The sequence below is a fragment of the Taudactylus pleione genome, unplaced genomic scaffold, assembly GCF_031769625.1.
Source record: "Taudactylus pleione unplaced genomic scaffold, aTauple2 ptg000393l, whole genome shotgun sequence".
NCBI lineage: Eukaryota > Metazoa > Chordata > Amphibia > Anura > Myobatrachidae > Taudactylus > Taudactylus pleione.
Genome location: NW_028284794.1, coordinates 10,224,023 through 10,231,356, shown reverse-complemented (window position 1 = coordinate 10,231,356; position 7,334 = coordinate 10,224,023).

Here is a 7,334-nt window from a genome sequence, read left to right as displayed (position 1 = left end):
TTACTTATGACACAGGCGCACGCTTGGCACTACTTTGTTGATGCACGTGCGGCTACTGCGCACACAATTTCACAAACACAGAAAAAATATTTTGTTATTTGGTTTGGACTGGAGTGTACTTTGGGGGTTACAGCTCCCTTTAACGGTCAAGACAGCCGGCCCTTTACTTATGACACAGGCGCACGCTTGGCACTACTTTGTTGATGCACGTGCGGCTACTGCGCACACAATTCACAAACACAGAAAATATATTTTTTTTTGGTTTGGACTGGAGTGTACTTTGGGGGTTACAGCACCCTTTAACGGTCAAGCCAGCCGGCCCTTTACTGATGACACAGGCGCACGCTTGGCACTATTTTGTTGATGCACGTGCGGCTACTGCGCACACAATTCACAAACCCAAAAAATTATTTTGTTATTTGGTTTGGAGTATACTTTGGGGGTTACAGCACCCTTTAACGGTCAAGCCAGCTGGTCCTTTACTTATGACACAGGCGCACACTTGGCACTACTTTGTTGATGCACGTGCAGCTACTGCGCACACAATTCACAAACACAGAAAAAATATTTTGATATTTGCTTTGGACTGGAGTGTACTTTGGGGGTTACAGCACCCTTTAACGGTCAAGCCAGCCGGCCCTTTACTTATGACACAGGCGCACGCTTGGCACTACTTTGTTGATGCACGTGCGGCTACTGCGCACACAATTCACAAACACAGAAAATATTTTTTTTTTTGGTTTTGACTGGAGTGTACTTTGGGGGTTACAGCACCCTTTAATGGTCAAGCCAGCCGGCCCTTTACTTATGACACAGGCGCACGCTTGGCACTACTTTGTTGATGCACATGCGGCTACAGCACACACAATTCACAAACACACAAAAATATTTTGTTATTTGGTTTGCAGTGTACTTTGGGGGTTACAGCACCCTTTAACGGTCAAGCCAGCCGGGCCTTTACTTATGACACAGGAGCACACTTGGCACTACTTTGTTGATGCACGTGCGGCTACTGCGCACACAATTCACAAACACAGAAAAAATATTTTGTTATTTGGTTTGGACTGGAGTGTACTTTGGGGGTTACAGCACCCTTTGATGGTCAAGCCAGCCGGCCCTTTACTTATGACACAGGCGCACGCTTGGCACTACTTTGTTGATGCACGTGTGGCTACTGCGCACACAATTCACAAACACAGAAAATATTTTTTTATTTGGTTTGGAGTGTACTTTGGGGGTTACAGCACCCTTTAACGGTCAAGCCAGCCGGCCCTTTACTTATGACACAGGCGCACGCTTGGCACTACTTTGTTGATGCACATGTGGCTACTGTGAACACAATTCACAAACACAGAAAAAATATTTTGTTATTTGGTTTGGACTGGAGTGTACTTTGGGGGTTACAGCTCCCTTTAATGGTCAAGCCAGCCGGCCCTTTACTGATGACACAGGCGCACGCTTGGCACTACTTTGTTGATGCACGTGCGGCTACTGCGCACACAATTCACAAACACAGAAAATATTTTGTTATTTGGTTTGGACTGGAGTGTACTTTGGGGGTTACAGCACCCTTTAATGGTCAAGCCAGCCGGCCCTTTACTTATGACAGAGGCGCACACTTGGCACTACTTTGTTGATGCACATGCGGCTACTGCGCACACAATTCACAAACACAGAAAATAAATTTTGTTATTTGGTTTGGACTGGAGTGTACTATGGGGGTTACAGCACCCTTTAACGGTCAAGCCAGCCGGCCCTTTACTTATGACACAGGCGCACGCTTGGCACTACTTTGTGGATGCACGTGCGGCTACTGCGCACACAATTCACAAACACAAAAAAATATTTTGTTATTTGATTTGGAGTGTACTTTGGGGGTTACAGCACCCTTTAACGGTCAATCCAGCTGGCCCTTTACTTATGACACAGGCGCACACTTGGCACTACTTTGTTGATGCACGTGCAGCTACTGCGCACACAATTCACAAACACAGAAAAAATATTTTGTTATTTGCTTTGGACTGGAGTGTACTTTGGGGGTTACAGCACCCTTTAACGGTCAAGCCAGCCGGCCCTTTACTTATGACACAGGCGCACGCTTGGCACTACTTTGTTGATGCACGAGCGGCTACTGCGCACATCATTCACAAACACAGAAAATATTTTTTTTTTTGGTTTGGACTGGAGTGTACTTTGGGAGTTACAGCACCCTTTAATGGTCAAGCCAGCTGGCCCTTTACTTATGACACAGGCGCACGCTTGGCACTACTTTGTTGATGCACGTGTGGCTACTGCGCACACAATTTCACAAACACAGAAAAAATATTTTGTTATTTGGTTTGGACTGGAGTGTACTTTGGGGGTTACAGCTCCCTTTAACGGTCAAGCCAGCCGGCCCTTTACTTATGACACAGGCGCACGCTTGGCACTACTTTGTTGATGCACGTGCGGCTACTGCGCACACAATTCACAAACACAGAAAATATATTTTTTTTTGGTTTGGACTGGAGTGTACTTTCGGGGTTACAGCACCCTTTAATGGTCAAGCCAGCCGGCCCTTTACTTATGACACAGGCGCACGCTTGGCACTACTTTGTTGATGCACATGCGGATACTGCGCACACAATTCACAAACACACAAAAATATTTTGTTATTTGGTTTGGAGTGTACTTTGGGGGTTACAGCACCCTTTAACGGTCAAGCCAGCTGGCCCTTTACTTATGACACAGGCACACGCTTGGCACTACTTTGCTGATGCACGTGCTGCTACTGCGCACACAATTCACAAACACAGAAAAATAATTTTTTTTTGGTTTGGACTGGAGTGTACTTTTGGGGTTACAGCACCCTTTAATGGTCAAGCCAGCCGGCCCTTTAGTTATGACACAGGCGCACGCTTGGGACTACTTTGTTGATGCACGTGCGGCTACTGCGCACACAATTTCACAAACACAGAAAAAATATTTTGTTATTTGGTTTGGACTGGAGTGTACTTTGGGGGTTACAGCACCCTTTAACGGTCAAGCCAGCCGGCCCTTTACTTATGACACAGGCGCACGCTTGGCACTACTTTGTTGATGCACGTGCGGCTACTGCGCACACAATTCACAAACACAGAAAATAATTTTTTTTTTGGTTTGGGCTGGAGTGTACTTTGGGGGTTACAGCACCCTTTAACGGTCAAGCCAGCCGGCCCTTTACTTATGACACAGGCGCACGCTTGGCACTACTTTGCTGATGCACGTGCTGCTACTGCGCACACAATTTACAAACACAGAAAAAAATGTTTTATTTGGTTTGGACTGGAGTGTACTTTTGGGGTTACAGCACCCTTTAATGGTCAAGCCAGCCGGCCCTTTACTTATGACACAGGCGCACGCTTGGCACTATTTTGTTGATGCACGTGAGGCTACTGCGCACACAATTCACAAACACAGAAAAAATATTTTGTTATTTGGTTTGGACTGGAGTGTACTTTGGGGGTTACAGCACCCTTTGACGGTCAAGCCAGCCGGCCCTTTACTTATGACACAGGCGCACGCTTGGCACTACTTTGTTGATGCACGTGTGGCTACTGCGCACACAATTCACAAACACAGAAAATATTTTTTTATTTGGTTTGGAGTGTACTTTGGGGGTTACAGCACCCTTTAACGGTCAAGCCAGCCGGCCCTTTACTTATGACACAGGCGCACGCTTGGCACTACTTTGTTGATGCACATGTGGCTACTGCGAACACAATTCACAAACACAGAAAAAATATTTTGTTATTTGGTTTGGACTGGAGTGTACTTTGGGGGTTACAGCTCCCTTTAATGGTCAAGCCAGCCGGCCCTTTACTGATGACACAGGCGCACGCTTGGCACTACTTTGTTGATGCACGTGCGGCTACTGCGCACACAATTCACAAACACAGAAAATATTTTGTTATTTGGTTTGGACTGGAGTGTACTTTGGGGTTTACAGCACCCTTTAATGGTCAAGCCAGCCGGCCCTTTACTTATGACAGAGGCGCACACTTGGCACTACTTTGTTGATGCACGTGCGGCTACTGCGCACACAATTCACAAACACAGAAAATATTTTTTTTTTGGTTTGGACTGGAGTGTACTTTGGGAGTTACAGCACCCTTTAATGGTCAAGCCAGCCGGCCCTTTACTTATGACACAGGCGCACGCTTGGCACTACTTTGTTGATGCACGTGCGGCTACTGCGCACACAATTTCACAAACACAGAAAAAATATTTTGTTATTTGGTTTGGACTGGAGTGTACTTTGGGGGTTACAGCTCCCTTTAACGGTCAAGACAGCCGGCCCTTTACTTATGACACAGGCGCACGCTTGGCACTACTTTGTTGATGCACGTGCGGCTACTGCGCACACAATTCACAAACACAGAAAATATTTTTTTTTTTGGTTTGGACTGGAGTGTACTTTGGGAGTTACAGCACCCTTTAACGGTCAAGCCAGCCGGCCCTTTACTTATGACACAGGCGCACGCTTGGCACTATTTTGTTGATGCACGTGCGGCTACTGCGCACACAATTCACAAACACAAAAAAATATTTTGTTATTTGGTTTGGAGTGTACTTTGGGGGTTACAGCACCCTTTAACGGTCAAGCCAGCAGGTCCTTTACTTATGACACAGGCGCACACTTGGCACTACTTTGTTGATGCACGTGCAGCTACTGCGCACACAATTCACAAACACAGAAAAAATATTTTGATATTTGCTTTGGACTGGAGTGTACTTTGGGGGTTACAGCACCCTTTAACGGTCAAGCCAGCCGGCCCTTTACTTATGACACAGGCGCACGCTTGGCACTACTTTGTTGATGCACGTGCGGCTACTGCGCACACAATTCACAAACACAGAAAATATTTTTTTTTTTGGTTTTGACTGGAGTGTACTTTGGGGGTTACAGCACCCTTTAATGGTCAAGCCAGCCGGCCCTTTACTTATGACACAGGCGCACGCTTGGCACTACTTTGTTGATGCACATGCGGCTACAGCACACACAATTCACAAACACACAAAAATATTTTGTTATTTGGTTTGGAGTGTACTTTGGGGGTTACAGCACCCTTTAACGGTCAAGCCAGCCGGCCCTTTACTTATGACACAGGAGCACACTTGGCACTACTTTGTTGATGCACGTGCGGCTACTGCGCACACAATTCACAAACACAGAAAAAATATTTTGTTATTTGATTTGGAGTGTACTTTGGGGGTTACAGCACCCTTTAACGGTCAATCCAGCCGGCCCTTTACTTATGACACAGGCGCACACTTGGCACTACTTTGTTGATGCACGTGCAGCTACTGCGCACACAATTCACAAACACAGAAAAAATATTTTGTTATTTGCTTTGGACTGGAGTGTACTTTGGGGGTTACAGCACCCTTTAACGGTCAAGCCAGCCGGCCCTTTACTTATGACACAGGCGCACGCTTGGCACTACTTTGTTGATGCACGAGCGGCTACTGCGCACATCATTCACAAACACAGAAAATATTTTTTTTTTTGGTTTGGACTGGAGTGTACTTTGGGAGTTACAGCACCCTTTAATGGTCAAGCCAGCTGGCCCTTTACTTATGACACAGGCGCACGCTTGGCACTACTTTGTTGATGCACGTGTGGCTACTGCGCACACAATTTCACAAACACAGAAAAAATATTTTGTTATTTGGTTTGGACTGGAGTGTACTTTGGGGGTTACAGCTCCCTTTAACGGTCAAGCCAGCCGGCCCTTTACTTATGACACAGGCGCACGCTTGGCACTACTTTGTTGATGCACGTGCGGCTACTGCGCACACAATTCACAAACACAGAAAATATATTTTTTTTTGGTTTGGACTGGAGTGTACTTTGGGGGTTACAGCACCATTTAATGGTCAAGCCAGCAGGCCCTTTACTTATGACACAGGCGCACGCTTGGCACTACTTTGTTGATGCACATGCGGATACTGCGCACACAATTCACAAACACACAAAAATATTTTGTTATTTGGTTTGGAGTGTACTTTGGGGGTTACAGCACCCTTTAACGGTCAAGCCAGCTGGCCCTTTACTTATGACACAGGCACACGCTTGGCACTACTTTGCTGATGCACGTGCTGCTACTGCGCACACAATTCACAAACACAGAAAAAAAATTTTTTTTTTGTTTGGACTGGAGTGTACTTTTGGGGTTACAGCACCCTTTAATGGTCAAGCCAGACGGCCCTTTAGTTATGACACAGGCACACGCTTGGCACTACTTTGTTGATGCACGTGCGGCTACTGCGCACACAATTTCACAAACACAGAAAAAATATTTTGTTATTTGGTTTGGACTGGAGTGTACTTTGGGGGTTACAGCTCCCTTTAACGGTCAAGCCAGCCGGCCCTTTACTTATGACACAGGCGCACGCTTGGCACTACTTTGTTGATGCACGTGCGGCTACTGCGCACACAATTCACAAACACAGAAAATAATTTTTTTTTTGGTTTGGGCTGGAGTGTACTTTGGGGATTACAGCACCCTTTAACGGTCAAGCCAGCCGGCCCTTTACTTATGACACAGGCGCACGCTTGGCACTACTTTGCTGATGCACGTGCTGCTACTGCGCACACAATTCACAAACACAGAAAAAAATGTTTTATTTGGTTTGGACTGGAGTGTACTTTTGGGGTTACAGCACCCTTTAATGGTCAAGCCAGCCGGCCCTTTACTTATGACACAGGCGCACGCTTGGCACTATTTTGTTGATGCACGTGCGGCTACTGCGCACACAATTCACAAACACAGAAAAAATATTTTGTTATTTGGTTTGGACTGGAGTGTACTTTGGGGGTTACAGCACCCTTTGACGGTCAAGCCAGCCGGCCCTTTACTTATGACACAGGCGCACGCTTGGCACTACTTTGTTGATGCACGTGTGGCTACTGCGCACACAATTCACAAACACAGAAAATATTTTTTTATTTTGTTTGGAGTGTACTTTGGGGGTTACAGCACCCTTTAACGGTCAAGCCAGCCGGCCCTTTACTTATGACACAGGCGCACGCTTGGCACTACTTTGTTGATGCACATGTGGCTACTGCGAACACAATTCACAAACACAGAAAAAATATTTTGTTATTTGGTTTGGACTGGAGTGTACTTTGGGGGTTACAGCTCCCTTTAATGGTCAAGCCAGCCGGCCCTTTACTGATGACACAGGCGCACGCTTGGCACTACTTTGTTGATGCACGTGCGGCTACTGCGCACACAATTCACAAACACAGAAAATATTTTGTTATTTGGTTTGGACTGGAGTGTACTTTGGGGTTTACAGCACCCTTTAAC